Source organism: Nomia melanderi, chromosome 1 (genome assembly GCF_051020985.1).
Source record: "Nomia melanderi isolate GNS246 chromosome 1, iyNomMela1, whole genome shotgun sequence".
Classification (NCBI taxonomy): Eukaryota; Metazoa; Arthropoda; class Insecta; order Hymenoptera; family Halictidae; genus Nomia; species Nomia melanderi.
Window position 1 is genome coordinate 39,156,972 of NC_134999.1, and position 19,656 is coordinate 39,176,627.

At 50.9% G+C, this 19,656-nt stretch overlaps 1 protein-coding gene across 12 annotated transcripts in view; it reads left to right on the forward strand.

Annotated features, from left to right (window-relative positions):
• Positions 1 to 1,001: 1,001 nt before the first annotated feature.
• tn (tripartite motif containing protein thin) overlaps positions 1,002 to 19,656 on the forward strand; it is a 51,963-nt gene continuing 33,308 nt past the window's right edge. For 2 of the 12 annotated variants that reach the window (XM_076367155.1, XM_076367222.1), the window contains exons 1-2: positions 1,004 to 1,525; positions 5,440 to 5,545. The gene's annotated coding sequence lies outside the window, so the exon portion shown is untranslated. Of the gene's footprint in view, positions 1,619 to 2,507; positions 2,533 to 3,784; positions 4,321 to 5,439; positions 5,546 to 19,656 lie in introns of those variants that run through there. The other 10 variants (XM_076367207.1, XM_031971901.2, XM_076367219.1 and 7 more) reach the window with 9 other exon arrangements.

Consider the following 19,656-nt stretch of genomic DNA (forward strand, 5'->3'; position numbering starts at 1 on the left):
ATCGCGCGGGTACGAGCCGAAATGAACGAACTCGAACGTGACGTTCGGCAATTAATTTAAACGTTCCCGTAAAAAGAATCCGCCTCGTTATTCCAGTTCGCGCGTGCCCCTCTTCGTTACCGAAACTTCACAGGGAAGAGCACTCTCGATGTTTCTCGGCTAATCGACTGCGCTCGCAGCTTCGCGGCCCACTCGAACCGTCTTCGAGCCCGCCTTCGAACCCGTCGTCGTCCCGGACTTAAACGAATCTTCCGCCGGTAATCAGTGAACCGAGGACGATCGAACTTTCGACCAACCGGGGGAAAAACCCCTTGATTCCGTGATGCGCCCCGAGCCCGCTAATGAGATACTCCGCCGAGGGTCGAATTATCACCTGTCTACCCTCCGATGTTCCTTTTGCCGTTACAGCGACGAGAAATGAACTCACTTAAACCGGCTTACGGGCCGGACAAGGGCGGTTTTCAGACAAAAATCCTTTTAAATTAGGACCACCGGATCGCGGTTTAATCTCCTTCGGTGGAGATCGACTAGATATCGAGAGGAACGGTTCAATGTCCAACCAATTCATCTCTTCGAGGTTTCTTCCGACGGTTATTAACAATACCGAGCTTTACTTGCGCTTTATTATATTTTAGAAGAAATAAAATGACGATGGAAACGCATAAAAGGCGTAGAAGACACGTTCCATTCCTCTTCCTTTGAGAATCTCCTATTCGAAAAACCATCGAAACATTGGCAAGAGGCATTCCCACGAAGAGGCACGACACTTCCAATCTTCGGTTGATCGAGTGCAATCTAGCCAAAGTCCCGAAGCCTTTCTCCCCTATCGCGGCAGTCTATCTCGATCCCATCGGCCCTCCCTTATTTCCGAATCGGCCTGCTCGATCCGAGGCTGTAACGCAGGTGCGGCGATGGGGGAAACATCGGGATGCACCGACGCGGAAAACGATCGGATCGCTCGGAACTTCAAGGACACCGCGATCCGCGAACGAAGCGAGCGTATCTCCTCGCGCGGAGCGGGTATCTCGGCCTCGACTGAAGCATCCCCGGCATTCGCGTTCTCCGGGAATGGTGGGCCGCGGTTTTTCGTAGGCGAGCGCCGAAAGACGAAAGAACGGGGGCAACGCGTAGGCCAGATAGACCAACGTACAGAACAGGCCGAAGAAGCGCGAGAACGGTCGAAGAAGAAAGCGAGCAAGAGAACTGCAGTGTGGAACAGCGAGAGAAAGCAACAGCACGGAGGGGGAGAGAACGAAGAGGGAGCAAGAGAAGAGAGTAATTAACAGGAATAAATAGAAAAGGGGACGGAGGCTGTTGGAGAGATGAAGATCGAGATGAAGATCAAGAGAAAGTAAGAGAGAAGACGGAACAGAAATGGAGAGAGAGCGAGTGGGGCGGAAGCTCGGGCAGAGGATCAAGAAAAGACGAAGCAGGAGGCAGAGGAGAGGCGGCGAAGTAGCTGGCCAGAAATAACTAATAAGACATTCACTCTGAGACGGGCGGCCAGCCGGCCCGGACGAACGCGGTGCGTCTCGTAATCTCGTAATCGGAACCTCTCATCACACATCTTCGTTTACGATCACACCACACCAACCGTTCGTATCGATGCATCAAACGGGTGAAGCAAAAGAAAAAGCCGAGATAATATAGTCTCCCCTCGCCGGGAGCCGACGGGCCGGAGAAATCGTTAGGACCGACGACGCGACGTGCGCGAAACGTGAAACGTGAAACGTGAAACGTGAAACGTGAAACCTAAACTTCGCGGAACACGCGCGTTCGTTAAACCATAAACCACACTGTAAAACACGCGTACGCGGCGTCGCGGAGGCGCGAAGTGCGGTGCAATACGAATAATCCCCGTGCGAGATCGTCGCCGTCGTAATCTCTTGGTGTCCCAGTTCTTCTGAAGTGCCTAATTCCGTACGCCGCTTCTCCGGACTTGCATTCGAAAAAGAAACCGAACGGATACGAACGATCCGAGAAACCCTGGAAACTGACCAGCGAGAGAGAGAGAGGGGGCAAGGGGAAAGATTCCTATCACGTAATCTATCAGTGCAAGTGATCCATCGGTCGTGAACGTATCGCCTTACGGGCGCTCGTTCCGCCCCCCATCGGCGTGGAAACGTACCCTAGAACCGCGAGAAACCGAGAAAGAGGCGGCGAAACTATCGAAATCCAAGACCGAGAGGGACGGACGACGGACAGAGGGACAGGGAAAGAGGGAGACAGAGAGGGAGAATGGTGATCTCTCTTTTCGCCGTCGCCATCGCCGGTCTAATTTTAAGTGTTAGATAATGCACACCGGTGCGCACCGGTGCGCTCCGTTACTAAAACGGTACAACGGCGCACTCGCGATGCACACGCTAGCTGGCCCAGCAGCTCGCGCAAGCTCGCTCGCGGGAGGAGTCTGACGCCGACGGTGCAAACTCGCACCGATCGTTCGACCGACTGCAGCTCGTTCCGATTTCTTCCGGAAATCCCGTTGCGCTGCCGTCTCGAGCCTCTCTCCTCGACGATCCTCCGATGTTCTTAGTATTTCAATTATCCGCGTTTATTATTTACCGTTGCATCTCCTCCGAGCTGCTCTATAGAGCCCACTCCGTTCTTCTTGTTTCCCTCTTGCTTCCCTCTTGCTTCCGAACGCGTACGTGTCCCACGGTTCAAGAGACTCTTTGCCCGGATAATCCACGCGGTCCCATTCTCGTTCGAAGTTTGAAATAGACTCCGTGCCCCGAGAGACCGGCTCGGAATCACCGAGGAGTGACTCGCTTCGAGAGTTTTTACCGCGGTTCCCGGACACCGAAGAGCACCGGTCCTTCCATCGCGCCTTAGATTTTCCGGCCCCTTTTGCTCCGCGTCTGTCTCTCGGCGACGTCTGATCCTTCATCTCGTCCGACCGAGTCCCTTCCATCCGTTCCCTCCTCCTCCCACTGTCGGCGAGTTTATTCCCGATCGACGGGTTCTCGGGATACGTTTCTCGCTGGTTTCTCGGTTTGCCGTGGCTCTCCTCGGCTGCTAACAAACGTCACTCGATCGACCGGAATACTGCCGGCGCGAGCTTCTTCTTCGATACGGTCCTGGCGTTTTAATTGCGATTCATCTTCGCTCGCGCCCTCCTTTCGGACGCACAATGGGGCGCCTCGTTTTCCGTTCTCCCTCTTGTCTCGCCTCTACGGCTTCTCTTTTAGCTTTTCTTTCCGGCGGTGCGCTTCCTTCTTCCACGGTCCCGCTCTGCTCCGTGACGCTCGCCCTCTCTCAATTCGCCTCTTCCTTCCCCTTTGTCTTTAATTTTCCCTTCGTTTCTCTATAACTCTATTCTTCTCCATTCTACCGAGATCCATACTTTCGGGTTTTCACAGCGCATCTCTGCCTCCCAGATTTCAGCTCTAGCTCTCCGTTCCTCAGGCTGGCTGTTCGAGCGCCTCTCTTCCTCCCATCCTCTGGGCATTTCTATTTCTCCGATTTCTCTCTCCTTCTCCGTTTCCCCAGGGTTTCCTCCCCCCTCTCTTTCTCCTCCTCGCCGCTCTCCGGTTCGGTCAACAACTGTCTCCCGTTTCCCGTCTATTTCTCCCCGGCGCCTCCACTCCGCGATCCCTCGCGCCGCCCGGTCCTCCCCGATCCCGCTATCACCGTCTGTCTCTCTCCGTGCTCTAATATGGCCGGCCGGTGTCCAATTACCCCGCCTCGCTCTCTCGCTACAGTTTTTCCACGACCTCTCTCTCTCTCTCTCTCTCTCTCTCTCTCTCTCTCTCTTTCTCGCTCGTCCGAGCGCGACGCGTCGCCCCACGCGCGGCCCAGGTTTTCTGCTTTTTCATCCTCGACGCCTCTCCCCTCCTCTTTCTTCTTCCCCTTTCTCCGTCTCGCAGTTTCCTCGGCCACGCTGTCGTCGAACGTGTTCCGGATCTGAGCTTTTTCCGAACGTTCCTCGCCGAAGATTCCGCGAGGTGGAATCGATCCGGCACGCGATTTAAATTGGGAAACCGTGCCGATGCCCGCCAGCGCTGCCGCTCGGCGGAAAAACGATTAAAAATATACAGGGCGACCCAGTGATCGCGCACGCCTCGGCTAGGAGCGGGATTTTTGGCGAGAATGCCGGAAGTGGGGAGAGATTGTTCGATGGCTTTGTTTTTCGAACAAGTTGACTCGCCCAATTTCTATGGTGTTCAGTGATCATTGTTGGCTAGTTACGGTGGATAATAATTTATCACGGACTCGTTGATTCTTAAAATAGTTTTTCTCGAACTAAAATAATATCGTTCTCCAGTGGATAAGGAATAAAACGGAGGCAGTAACCCTTTAGCGCGGATTAGAATTTTTCTGGTGAGGTTATAATGCCTGGAACGACCTGTATACGTTTCGAGGATAGGAGGGGGAAGGAATCGACAGGGTTTAGTGGCGATTAAGGCGCGAGCCAGCCAGAAAACTGGGGAATGGAGATTCCTTTGCCGCGCGGCGATTCTTCTCGCTCTTTCCCCGTGGAAATTGATGATTCGAGGATTACTGCTAATCCTTCGGGCAAAGTGATTCGAGCAGCGCCTTGCTGCAAACTTCCAACCGGCGAAAGTTACCCCGAGCTTTTTTAGAGACGACCTGTTCTCGGTTAATTCTCGCGACTGAATTCTTCGGAAAATGTTACCGTGGCGAGGTGTTTCAGCGTAACGCCGCTGTGCAGAATCCTTTTTATGAAAATACATGTAATAGTCCACCTTATAAAAACATGGGATTTTCAAGTCGATTAACCAAGTTAACTGAGGCTGTTGGCGAGCTCTGGAGCAAGTAGAATTTACTGCTAATAAGCAGACGTGGTAACTTGACTTTTTAGTCGCGTCATTAATTAATCTCGTTGGAAAGAAAACACGGCCTGTTGGAAGAAATATTTGAAAATCTTTGACAGAGATAAATAATATTTGTGCAGAAGCCTCCACGGTTAATACAGTATCATGGACAACATGACAGAGGATTCCGCTACGGTTACTATCCTGAAACAGCCTGTATAAATCTACGATTTAGCAGCCGAATTACGTACAAAGTTTCCTTCCCTAATGGTTATTCATGCGGGAAAAAAGCCGGTTGAATCTGCTCGCGTCTGGAGCCGTGTCTGGCCATGCACCGTCGCAATCCCCTTGGAGATTTACCCGAACGGCCGAACTTGGAATAATTATTTTTCATCGTACCCGTCGAAATCTCACGAAGCACCCGGGGATCCTTGCACTGGTCGATCCAGTTTCTCGCGTCGCGTGTGCGGAAATCCGGGAAACGAAATGGAGCGTCGCATCCGCGAATACTTAAAAGTCAACGGAATCGCATCGTTAATATCGATGAAACACGAAACGGGCACGGTTTCCCGATTTCTCCGCGCGTCGAGACCTTAGTCACGTGATCATCGTCGTTCCGCGTGCACGCAGCGACCGGTTTAACGGTGGTGATTTTCATTTCCAGCTGTCACAGCGCCGGATATTGGTGAACGAAAAGTGCAACTACTTGGGGCCCCCATAGAGAGGGCCCCCCACCGGAAGAGACCGCCGCAAGGCGGTCAAACTATCAGGTAAGAGCCACTATTCCTATCTTTCTCTTGGTCCGACTCCGATCGATGTTTCTCTCGCGCAGCGCCGAGATCGCCGGGATAATTGTGAATTAAAAATTCGATGATGGGGGATTCGGGCTGGCAAAATATTTGCTCGGACGAAATGGAATTTTAACGAACCGATAATAAAGAAACGATGAATTTTAAAGACGCGATAAAACCTCGTCGATTTCAGAAAGGAACCTCGTTTCGCGCTATCCACCATTTCTTTCTGCATTTGTTGCCTTTCGCATCGCCGCTTTTTCGTTCCATTTCCTTTATTTTCGCAGATGAAGTTCCGTTTCCAGGATATATAAAGCTCTCTTGAAACATCGTTGCAATCCCTCGAAAATATTTCCAAAATTGCATCGCGTGTCCATGGACACGTAGATTTAGACGATCGGTTCGCCGATATCGCTCGCTAGGCTCGTAGAGGAACCTGAACGCACGATTCGAAGGATTACGGATAGTGGAATGCGGAATAACGTCGAAAAAGCTGACCGGCTTTCCCGGAAGAAGAAAAACATTCTCCGGAGAGCCTGGAAATACCGCTCTCGCCTCGAAAAAGTGAATTCGGAACGCACCGCTTTTCGACGGAATTTCATTATTAATTTCCCGGATGAGGGAAACGGAGAAACCAAGGGAAACAAATATTCGGACAACTACTTATTCTTCCGAGCCAATTGATAATTTCCCACCGACCGTCAGGTTGGTTGTCATGCTCGATTTTCCCTACTCGGAAGATTCTTAAGAGCCCGACGATCGACTGATCGAGTGCTCGAAATTTACGGTGAGAATATCGCTCTCGCTTGTTCGCGGTTTACTCGAGAGCGTCGATTGAAACGGGCCAAACGAGACAGCCACTCGACGATTCGCCGCTTACGGAGCCGCTCTCTCTTTCTCCTTTCCCCTCTTTTTAAACGGAGGAGAAAAGAAGCCCTCGTACACACGAGGAAACGGAGAATTCGTTTGATTTACCTATACAACACAGAGGCCGGGGGCCTCTCTTATTTACCGCGGCGCGGACGGCACGAACAGCTAATTAATTTTCTCTGCCGCTTTAAGCAACTTCTTTCCCCCGTCCGGCTGTTGCTCGCTAAAACGAAATAACTCTAATTGCTTCTTTTCAGCGGCGAGCTATTCAAATCCCGCCGGGTGAAACTGTAATTTACAGCGAATCGCCGTTCGTTCTTGGCGCAACTTTCTCGACGCAGACCCGGAAATCGTTTTACCCGACGAATCTGGGGACGATCGATTAACCGAGGTTCCTTGATACTTGAAATTCAATCAACGGTCGAACCCGAAGAATCCATATCGCGAAAATGCGAGAAACCAGGCCATCGAACAGAGTTCACGGAAATGAACAGAAAGGTTTACTCGTTACACTCGATGGATCCGCTCGAGAGACGGAGAAACGAGCATCGCGCGGCTAATAAGCGACGAAATAGGGGGACACGGTAGACGAGGAAATTTTCTGACGGTCCGTTCGCCGTGCTCGTAGAGGTTCGAAAGAGAAAGAGAGAAACCAAGGGACGAACGGTCGGCCAATTCCAGAGCCGGCATTAACGAGCGCGGCTTGACAAAAAGCTCTCGCCTAAAAATTCGAGCTTCGAACCGGCGTGTCCGCAAATTAGCCCGTTTAAACCGAGGCGTTTCATCCCCCTAATTAGTGTGCCCCGCTACTGCCGGTGCCGTACCGGTCTCGGGGACGCGTCCGTCCTCATACTTCCGGTCCCAGTGAATTCTCAGTTAGCTCTCGCGCGTCCCAAGGGTTTCGACGTTTTTCCTCCTCTCCGTGCCGCCTTTTTCTACCTATTGCCGGCTTTTTTCCGAAGGGACGTCGGTCCTCGCGAGAGGCGAGGCGTCGGGCCCAGTGAAAAAGGTAACTGTCACCGTTCCTCGTCGTTTGTTCCATCGGGTTTTATATACGTCGTTAATGCATCCGTCGCTGGAACTCGGAGTCCAGATAACGCGGACGTGCAGTATAAATTCACGACTGGCCAAAGACAAACGTGATTCCACCCCCGGACGCGGAATCTGCAATTCGGATTTAAACAATGACGTACATACGTTATCCGAAACGCCGGGACCGAGAGCACCAGTTTATATCGGAGCCCATTCGTCCTCCAATAAGAATAAATTCTGATCTGATAACCGACGCGCGGGGCTTCGCGGATTATCCGGGGCCCGTTCTCCTCCCGGGAAAACGAATACGTCATACGTTTCAATTATTCGAATGATTCGAAATCATATTTCACTGGGCCGGGAAAGCCTGCCGGCCATTTCGAGAGTTCTACGTGGCTCTGCTGTCGGTATTCCGCGTATCTTTCCACCTTTTCTACTTTTTAGAACACGGCGTACGTTACAATTAAACTGTGGCCACTCGAGAAAACTTTGGCGTATTAATTTATCGTCGCGTTGCGATCGGATCAAAATTTCGTTCGTTGTAACGTCCGTCGTAATCGTTCGTCGCGGTTCACGTGTACCGTCGGTCGTTTAAACTTTCGAGTTCGTTGCCGTGGCTGTCGATCGGTAAGAGTACAGCTGGAACGTAATCTTCGCTACGGTTCCGAATGCATTTTCGCGTAATTTTTCATCACTTTCGCGAGCTGCAATCGGCTCGGAACGCAGCCAGCCGGTGTACGTGCTGAACGAGAAACGCTCGGCGAAATAACTGCGCCCTCGAGACACCCGGGCGCAACCTCTCGTAGAAACGCGCAACGTTCGGAATGTGCGGGACCTCCGGTGATACCTCGCCGTGATCCCGTCGGGGATTAATGAATCGCGCAATTAAATCTCGAGCCCCGTTAATGCCGACGGAACAATTCTCGCCACAATTACCGTTGATCCCTTCTGATCCGGCAACTAGTTTGAACGAAAAAATTGCAATAGAATCGTACTAATCTACCGCAAACTGTACAATTCCAGCAATTTTATAAATCCGCTGATATCCGGTGTCTTCGATAAACCGTGGAACGATTCCACAAGTTTCTTGTATACCGCGGACAGTGGAACGTGGTCGACTGGGACATTAAGACGCGTCTGCTCGAAATCTTTGGTCAATCCCCAAAGCGAAGAGAAGAAAAACGCGCAACGACAACCGACGGCCGATCGAGCAAAATCAGATTGATCCGCGACATGGCCGGGGCAAAGTGACGGGGAGAAAAATGGATTTCTTGTATTCGGCTACCCGATGGACACGTGACGCGCTCCTGCAAATGGAGATCCATTTGTCATCGCGGAGAACACACGTCCACGCCGATGAACCCTTGGTCTCGCGAGGCGCAATTTTACCTAATCCGTACAATTTTTACAATTATAACGCGTTCTTAAAGTTCTTCCGTGCAAAGGAAAGATCAACTCGACTACGCGACAGTTCTAGCGTTAGTAATTATGAGTGGCCAAAGCGGCAGCGTCCCAAACAGAAAAATCAATTCGGTGTTTCGGATCGGTTTTTATGGAGACACAGTTGCTCTTTCGAGAAAGTCGGGAGCCATCGATCTCTTCCGACCCCTTTGGCAATTTGCGAGAATTCCAGCCGATCGTGAGAGCTCTCGGACGATGGAAAAACCAACGTCGGAAAAAGGACACGGCTGTCGCCGTCATAAATCTCTGCGGAATTGAATCGTCGATGTACCGATCAGAAGTTCGGCGCGGCCGCGCGCGCCTCGAACAGAAGTCTAACACAGTGGGCGGGGCACTGACTTTCAAATACGTTCGTTTCCCGGCCCTTTGCGATGGAAAACCGTTTACTTATGGACAAGGGACAGGGCCACGGGAATCGCGAGAGCCCTTCCTTTTATTAGCTTCTTCAGAGCGCTGGCCATCAGAAAACTAAATTACCGATTATTAAGAGGAGAAGACATAGAGAAGAATCAACTTTCGAGCATCTCTTAATTTTAAAGTAAAACGGACGATGGAACGAAGGATTAAGTTAGTTTTCATGTAAGAAACCGAGATGTTTCGCAATGAAAACTAACAGCAGCACCGGAGAATGAAGAAGCTTCTTCGAGAAAGAAGCCGCTTGTTCGTTTCACCGCGAAAAACAACAGGGTTTATGGAATAAAATAACAAAGGAAGGAAAACAAAGATGAAGGGAGGTTAGGGGAGGAGCGAAGGATAAAGAAGTGGAAGAAACTGAAACAGACGGGCCAGAAAGGTTCGATACTGCAGAGAGAGAACGTTTCGAACAGTCTTTCGAGTTGTTATCGCGAGAATATTTTTCGCGGCGGCAGCCTCGTTTCGAATTTTCCCAGTCCGAACGAGCCTTTCACGCTTCCCATCGGCGTAACTGAAATCGTTACAGTCCGTTCGCACGGTTTAGCTCGACTTCGCGCGGCTTTACATCGTACTTGATCGTCCCCAGGCCTCGTTTGCGCCGCTTTGTCGTTAAATCGGTCAACGGTAAATGTCAACAAACGCATTTAATTACCCACGCTGCCTCCCATCGTCTGACAAAATTGTCCACTCGAAACGTCACTGTTCAACTACGGCGACTCGACCTTTTCTAATCCGGTGCGCTTCTTCTGAAACAACCATGCCTTCGCCGAGCAACAAAAAAGCACTCTATGCGGATTAATTATTTCAGTCCGGGCCACTGAACGCAAAGAATCCTCTGATTACACCGTTCAGCTCTCTCGATTGTTGCAATATTTAAAGTCGCTGCTGGTAAACACGAACGATTCGATCGCAATTTTGAAAAGCGTGGAACCTCACCGTGGCAGCTGACGTTTCATAAATGAACTTTCGAAATGCGCACGGAATTCGAGCCGAATACCGCGGTTCAACGAGATGACGCGTCGAATTTTTAAGTCGCCGGGTCGGTCTTCCGCGGAAATTGTCACCGACTATCCGCGGCAAATGGATTCCGCAGCCGCGCGCGGCGTATCTGCCAATCACACGGGCAAAGTATACAAAACCGTTCGCATAAATCCCATTAGCGGACCGGCGGAATGCAAATGGTCGGTGGCGTTCGTAAATTCACCGATTATCCGCTATTACAATTCGCTCGTTCTGGGGATTCGATCTCGCGGACAAGCGACACGACCGCGTCAATAACGAATTGCCCGGGGCTAAGTTCGCGTTGCTCGGCCGCGGCCGCCGACGATACGAGCAACGACGCCGGGAACGATCGTTAACAGGACCGCCGGCCAGTCCGCGCGGATATTCCACGATCTATGGGCCACCGCGCCTTTATCGATCGATCCTATCCAAACATTCGGCCCGATTCGGACCGCTGTCTAGAAGTAAATTAGCCCCGGCGGGCCATCGATCTGTCCGAGCCGCGTGCGAAAGGTGTCGGGATCGAAGAATCGGAAACCGAAAGAGACACCGTCGGAAAAATTACCGGCGAGTGGACGAGGGGGTCAAAGTTCACCGAGATTTATCGCGCGTCCTTTTCTCCGCGGCCCCTCCCCCTCGAGGGAGTTTTCAACGTTCTTTCACCCCTTATGCAAATCCCCGGCGGCGTATTCCAGGACGCCGGCCCCGCGACGCGTTTCACTCATTCTATTGTTCTCTTGATACCCTGACGCGACTCCAATTAATACGGGGGTCAATTGGCCAATTGGGACGAGACGCGTTAATCGTCTGGCCGCCGGATTAACGCGTGAGCTCACGACCTCCGAACGAAGGGCGCAGAAATCTGTGTGACCCGTTGATCGGAGCGAGAAAGGTTAAAGGTTGCGATTCGAAAGCTCAAGATCGAAGCATTAATCGTTCTCCCATTCGTATTTTCTAACTGCAACCCTCGGGAACGTGTCTATCCAGCAAACGTGAAATTTCCCTGAAACTTACCGTTCTCCCTCCAATTCCTTTCAATCCCAAAATAGAATCTGACAATCAATTCCAAGGCACATACCGGGCGAATCCCGGTCCCCGACATTCAAAATTTCGTAGACGTCCCCGAACCGGTGAGACGATAAATCCAGATTCTTCCAGTCGCGCGGAGGCAAGAATCGCGACGTTAAACGTGACGCAGTGCGCGCGTACGTCGCGGCGCGGAGCGCGGAACGCGGAACGCGGAACGCGGTATAATCATGGTGTCAAGGTGACGCGGGTGCCGAGGCGACGTCTCTATCTGGTCCCGCGTGAACTGGCTAGAAGAGTTTGTTCCGCCAACCGTCTCTTATTTTCCACGAGCGTGATAAAGGGCGCGTTCACGCCCGGCGAAGACGAGTCCCGGCCCCACTGCCGGTTTTATTCATCCCATTATTCTTTGGAACTCGCGATCCTTCTCCCGTCGACGGAGCGAGAGCCAGAGGGGGAAGAGCTTTTAGAAAAATGCTTCGGCATAATGGAGACTGTGTCGTCCGCGGGTACAAAAGGCGTGCCCCTCGCTTAACGCGATTCTTCCACAAATTTGGACGGCTTCTATTATTTCTGCGCCTATTCTCCGCCGGAGTGGTTCGTCCTTTGAACGCCGCTCAGTTTCGAACGGTGTTCCCCTCTCGAAATAGAGGCCTCGTCTCCGACACGCTACTCGGGGAACTTCCATACGAGCGATACCGCGAACCAGGATGTGCTGGGTACAGTCGCCGAGGTATAAAGGACAGCCCGGGGATCTCGCCGGCTGTCCGCGGTTCGAGCTTCAATTTCGAATAGAGGTCAGATTGAAGTTTCGCCCAGAGTTCGTTGTGAAGTTGAAGCTGCTACACTCGGAAGTAGAGTTAGAAGGCAGCCGTAGGCTGAACCGAAAGGGCTGTGGAGTCCGGCTAGGAATTAAGATGGGGCGAAGTAAAACCAACGCTTAAACTAACCACAGGATGAATCGAAGTTAGCCTATCCCGGATCAGACAGAATCAAAAAGCCACAAAGGTCACGCGGTAGAATGGCGCGGAAAGGAAAGGAAACTGAAGTAAGAACGCGCGTTGCCTGCCTGGTAATTCATCGCGTAACTACAAATCTATATTAATGCGCGGGCAACAGTCTGAATAGGAGAACGACGGAGCAACGTAGCAGGTATAAATTAAAATAAATAGTGCGTGCTCCTGTCTCGTTGGGAATGCTAAATACCTTCGGTCGACCGGCTTTATTCGAGCTTTCCGACATTAGCCCGATCATGACAGCTAAATAATCCCAGAATATTCTTGATCGCGAGTCTAAACACGGACGCGAAAAACAATCCGTAGAGAAATAAAAGACATTCGACGAACCAGCCGTATTACGGACAATTCCCAGTGATTCCGCAACACATTGGACGTTCCCGGTTCGTTCCGTGCTCGACGCAGGAACGGCGGAACGACTACACGTTATTCGGTATTCCGCGACACCGTTCGCGTGCAGAAAATTACGCTTACAAATGCAAACGGGTTAACTGACAATGAATTCGCATAATCGGAGCCCGGCGGACAAACCTGCAACCTTCCACTGCCTCGAATTTCGTCCATATTCCCGTGAAAAGGTATCGAATGAAACAGGGGCTAGATTGGATCCGAGCAATTCCGAGTAAGAAAACGGAAAACAGATGGCGAGATTATCCGACCAACAGCGAATTCTCGCAGCTGGGAACGTCTAGGAGCCGCGGTATCGAAACTCTTCCACGGTCTTGCTAAAAAAGGGATAACGGAATCGGGTCTATACCGCGTTTCAACTGCGAGCGAACCTTCCTCTAGATGCGAGGGCGCCTTAATTGGGTCGCCGGTAATAAGCGCTGGCTAGAGAAACAGGCTCTTCCCCTATCCGAACAGTTCCGTAGGAACGATCGCGGGGAAACGTTCCTGGCGTGTACCTCGCTTATGCATTATGCAAATCTGCCTACAATGGCCGGAAACGGTGCGCCGCGACGGTCTGGTTCGTGCATTAGCAATAATGAAAACCGCGGGGCTATGTAACTTTCTCGCGGGCGCAGCCGACGGAGGAAAGCAACTCGAAAACAGACCATTCGATTCACCCACTCGAAATCGTTGCCACGTCCGGCTTCGCCTCCAGCAGACAGCAGCCTCGTTAGAAACCGAGGAGGGAAGAACCTCCCGAAGAAAGGGGGAGAAAGATTGCTACGTTAACGCTGGAATCATAATCCTGTAAGAAGACGCTCGGCTGGTATTCATAAGAAGATACATTTACATCGAATCCCAAATGGACTGTAAATAATGCATTACCCCTGTAACTTTCCCTTCGTTCGGCAGTTCATCTTCCATGCCCTGCGGAGAGGGTACTTAGCCGAGTGCTGCGGGCTCCTTTGTAAATCGAAGATAGAGACGGGGAAGAATTATCGAACGAATCCATATTAGAATTAGATTTATCGAATTCAACGTACGAGTTTTCTCCGAAAAATGATGACGAGAGAACTCTAAAATCGGTTCGAGCGACACGGTAGTTGCGCCCGTTGGTCAAACGAATCGTCCAATTAATCTCGATCGCGAGCGTCGCGAGAGGTTTCGAGCAGCCACGCGCCTTTAATGGAGAGTTTATTCGCGCCTCGACGGAAAGCGGCGAAAGGGAATAAAAGGTGGGCGGGGACGCGTGCGCGAATGGAAAACCGTCGGAAACCCCGGTGGCCTTTTCGCCGGTTATTGTCCCGCGATGGAAAATAAAGAGACTGCCGGTTTTATTTAAGATCCCGCGGCCGCCGGCCCCCGTCCAATTAAATTCAGCTCTGTTCCGTTAATTCCAGCAGATAAATATCCGCGGATAAAACGCGGCGACAGGCCGGGAGTCTTCTTACGATATTGTGTTCCTGATCCACCGCCGAGGCGGCGCGTTAATTAAGATTAACAATGCGAAGCACGATGATTATCTCTTTGTTGACCCGGCATAGTTCCGATTCTGGCAGTGTCCCTGTATTGTCGCGCCGCCAACCTACGACCCACTTCGACCTCGACTAAAGACCACCCCCGCCCCGTACATAATGCCGTCGAATTAATTGAAAAACTCCCCGGGACTGGGGCTAACGCGAGTCAAATGTAAATCGAGGATCCCCGTATATCGCGCGCACTGCGGATTCAACATTTCTCGGCCGGTTTCTCTATTCGTCGTCTCTACCGAGATAACGATTCTCTCGCAGTTAACGTTAGTCAACGAACAGGGGAGAAAATTGGATATTAAACAAATTACGATACACTCGAAAAACGTTGCGGCAGTTAATTTAAAAGTAATCAATCGTCGATGCGCGGAATCCCCCTGTTCGTCGAATTAATTAACCATCCGTCATGGAAACCAATCAAAAGAGCCGTCGAAAATGGAAAGTTCAGCGATAGAGGGACAGGGAGGGGTGGAACGTAGCGACGAGATCGCAAGTTTCATGAAATTTTTAATAAACTACCCAGGAGGAAGCGGTTAGGCGGCGTTAATTAAAAATTCCGTGTTCACGATTTCGCGTGTAACGGAAGTTGCGCCGCGTCACGGGGATCAATCGACGGCGCTTCAACTTCCGGTCTCCTCCGCCTCCGCCTCGACGCTCCTCGCTCATTTTTCCGAGCCGATCCGTGGTCGGATAGGAACTTAGTTTTATGGAGTTTTATCGCCGAACCGTTTAACGTCGCTCCGCGGTCGCGCTCGTTTTCCTCGAGCGGCGAGACACAAAAGCCGGCTTACAGATTACACGACGGTGAAACGGGCACAGCGATCTATACAGCCCGACCGGCCCGCTATTACTTCGGAGTATCTTTCCGTAACTTCTGTTACACCCCGCCATTGTCCCGGAACCTCGGCAAAGGTTCCCACGAAGAATTATAAACGCGAAAGTTACGATTGCTGGGCCAGCGCGTCGAACGTCCAATCGCGATCGGAGATTGAGCAGGATTGAGCAAACGGTAGACAAAACCCGAGATACAGTCAATTCCATATTGAGCTCCTCGCAAAGCGTAATTGGCCGTTGGTAACTTTCTTTGTCACGGACGATAATGGTTGAACGCCGTCGCGTACTAAACAGTCGATGAACTGGACGGCGCATCGGTTTCGGGCTCCGAGAGCTCGAATCCTCGGAGGAGGTCCTACCGGGCGCATAAATTCGTTCGACCAGGGTTTTTCCTCTGTTCGGGAAGTCAGGATCGCGATAAATCAGCCGGCTCGAATCAGAAACACTCGTTGGCGGTGAAGTATTACGCGGGTGCCTGACGAGAATTACAATTAGGCCTCGCTAACGAACTGCCCGCCAGTCCCCCCGCTGAAGAATGAAACGATCGCGAGGACGACACGCGCCGCGAACGAAATTATTGTTCGGTATCCGGAAACGGGGCAAACAAACGTCGTTGAACGGTCGCCAGCGGACGGTCAGCGGCGTATTTTCAAGCGAGCGAACAACGCTGGCGCGTTGGCCGTTTAAAAGTCCGGTGCTTCTCGCCTCCTCGGCCGTGCCCGAAGTTCCTCCTTCGCGGACTTGCGTCGCAAAGCGGTTTTTCCGCGCGCCTCAGGGGGAAACAAGCGCGCGGCGCAACCACGGAAGAAAACACGGTGAAATTTCGGCCGCTGACGCGGGAAATTCTGTGACGTGCGCTAAAATATTGCGCGGCCGACGTTACCGACAAATAAAAAGCCGACCTTATTGTGCAGAGATGGCTGCGCGTGCGGAAAGAACGCAAAAAATGTAGCCGCGACGCGTAAATCAACGCTTCTCCTCCCTGCCTGCAAAGGCCGCCATTTTTCGGGCATTGTTACGCTGTCGCTCCGTCGGATCTGGCTGGTAAAAGCGGTAAACTTTCCATATCATTTTTATATCGTCGTGACCGAGGAGGAACGCGACACTCGACCGACCCATACCAAACAAGATTTATCGCGACGGTTCGCGGAGCGAATGAATATAACAAAGGAAATGCGACACGCGTCTCCCGGCCAATTGGCAACGTTCGCGCGTTGTCGAGTCGTCGGAAACGGTAAATAAACTGACAACGGGTATATTGATTCGAGTTTCTGCGGACTTTAAACGCGTTCCCAGCGTTTGTGCGCTGTAATAACTAACAATAATAACCGTAAAACCGTTGTAAGGGAAACGTGCTCGTCGCAGAGAGCGGCAACGGTGAATGAGGAATTCAGAATGACGTGTCGCTGCACAAAAATTGCAACGAATTTCTCAGGAAAATTATTCGCGTAATCAGCTGACTATTCTAAATGCCGTATATATCGCTGGGAAAAACTTTTCATCTACTCTCGAAGGCTCAAGACTTTCCGAGCAATTAACGTCTTAATACAGTCCTCGACGAGTATGATTTTCAACAATTTAAGGTCCCATAGAGATCCAGAAATCCAGTTACCGGCGTCCTCGATTGAATCGGCGCGATTCCTCACACGCGTCCGGCTGATCATCCCCGAAACCGAATGAAGGTGCGGTCTTCGATTTCCGTTCCCCGTCCACCTGGAACCCACCATTTTTCTTTCCGGGTATCGTTTCCGCGCCAGCCCCGTTCGATCCTTTCATTAGAAAACACGCTGCGCTTGCAGCCGCTAAATCACTTTAGCGGTCGGAGAACTTTCGGCGAAAAAGGAAACCGCGTCGCGAGAGACCGGCGACGACCTTTCACAAATTGTCCGCAAGACGTTCCACGTCGAGTCTAGTTAGCGAGGGTCGAGCCACGCTTTTCTTTTCCACCCTGTTCGTCCCCCCGTGGACCACGGATATCACGATAAATACTCGTCCGTGTGAAAAAGACAGGCGAAAGAGAGTCGAGCGAATTAACGCGGTCCACGTTCCGTAACGGCTGTAACAAAATTGTTCGTCGAATCTGTCGCACTGTCAACCTAAACTCGCTGACTCTGCTACAGTTGTTCGCGCGGTACTCGGCCTCCTCTCGGTGTTTCATATTTTTATATTTAAACAAGGCAGCCTGTGATTCCATCCAAATTCGGAACGAAGCCAACAATTCCGGCCCGTAAAACAAATTCCACTTTATTTACGTAGCATTTTTTTCGCCCGGCCAATCGAAAAGTGTTTGTATTAATAATCGGAAAAGCCGTTCGAGCGTAGCAATATGAAGATATTTTTCATTGTTCTCGGTGAGGCTTGTTACTCGCTTGTTACCAAATCATTTGCAAAGCAAACGAAAGGTCCAAATGTACGTCACCGCTGGAAAAGATTGCTTTCGCCGTTGCGAACGATCAAGTTAAATTTAATGCTAGAGAAATATAACGACTCGAGAACATGCCCGATGCTTAATTTCCCGGTGAACAGTCGAAGGAATTGTACTCTGCAATATTGAAAAGCCAGAAAACAACATTCAGCGATAAAAGATCCCCCGCCCCGGGTAATACGCTGGACCGGGCTCGGTTCGTTCGGTTGACCGAGCCGAGTTCGCTTTTCCCCAAGGCGGAGGGACTTTCTGCTCCCTTGAATACCACGGAAAGGTTTCTTATTTCTCCCCGATGGTCGATAGATCCGCGCGACTGTAGAAAAACAAACAGCGCGCACTCGTGTTTATCTTGCTACCGCTCGGAAGCTTCGAAACCATTTGTCGGCCCCCTGCACCGCCAGGGAGCAACCTTTTCGCTAATAAATACTACGATCGTTTCGGCCCTTATAACGATGTCACTGTTCCCGGAAATTGGAATTCCTTAAGGGTCGCGAGCAGAATTAAAGGGGCCCTTTGTACACGACACGGGATCTGGTCTACACGGGATAGGTGCAACGGGCTCGCGACTGCTCTGGCATGTCCCCGAGCACACTTATTCGCAATTTCAACCACTTGGAGCATAGTTCGGCCTTTCTGCCGGCTGGCTGATCACGGGACAAGTTGCGAGCTTCCGAAACTGAACTCGCAGCTATCAGCCGCGAAAGAAGCCAATCGATTTGGCCAACAACCTTGAAAGGGCTTGGACGAAATTCCCAACCAAACGTTTCGAAACGCGTGAACGAAATATTAACGAAAAGCTGTACGGAGTAAAGACGGAGAAGGGATTAATATTATCTTTGATGCGCCAAGCGATCGAATTAACGTTGAAAGGTAAAAGGGTCGGTTGCACGACGGTTACAAAGTGTACCGAGAAAATCTCGATTCTGCGAGAGAGAGTTCCGAATCAAAATAGAAACGGAGACAGAGTGGTGGCAGAAGTAATCGAGTAATCGAGCGTTGCAGCGAACGATTCAGGAATTATTACGAACGAGGAGAACGCGGTGCAGTGTAGATGTGGGTCAAAGAGGAACAATACGGATGAAGGAAGTTTAGGGCGCCGCGAGGCAGCAACAACTCGCGGAGAACTGGAAACGTAGCGTGTGGAGAAGAAGAAACTCTGAGGAATCCGCTGGGGAAAAGGGAAAGCCGGGCAGGAACCAGGGAAAACCTACTGGCGGAAGAACTTTTGGCCGGTCGACTGACACTGGATATATTCATAGAGATTTTTCCTCGTAGAACGCGCCCGTCGAGACATTTGTCAATTAGAAGGGCTCGAAAAGGGTACAAAATACGAGCCGTGTAGCGAATTTTGTTTCATCTAGGTTTTTTACGACAGGAACCGATAGGATGCCCGCGTTAAAATGTCGAGAGACGAATGGCTCGCCGACTAGGTTACTTATAGGCTGCCATTTGCCAGTGGACAGATAACAAATGCACTATAATTTACCGTTTAATGCACGCGAATCGATGGTTACACGAAACTCACAATTATCAACTGAATTAATCGGGATTGTCTCGTCAACGGCTCGTACCAAATTGAGATACACGCTCCGAAGTCTGTTATAACCTTCGTTGATCGATGCGCCGAATTTTTCGGATATACCTAAAATTGAAATTCAACTCGGGAATTGCGACTAATCGACATTCGAAACCAGATAAAAATGGAAATGTAGATTGCCAGTGACCTTTGCGACGAACGAATCTTTTGGTAGATTTCTTTCTCTTCTCTGTAATTGCGATAAATGATGGAGGATTAATCCATGGCAACGGTATATCGTGCCTTGGCGGCATTAAATGGAGCCACGAGCCATTCGCACGCTTCGATTCCTCGATAAATGGTATTTCGGGACGGCGTCCGGTTTTAGAAATATTTAAACAATTCGTAACGCGAAATGTATAGAGCAGGAGATAGCGTCGTTGCCGATCGTTGGCCGTGACTGATAATTGTATCTTGCCATCGAAATTCGAAACAAAGCGCGCCACGCATAATGGGAAAGAAATTGGCGTTCACGGGAATTTATCGTTGCACGCGCGACCAAGCCTGATCCGCCG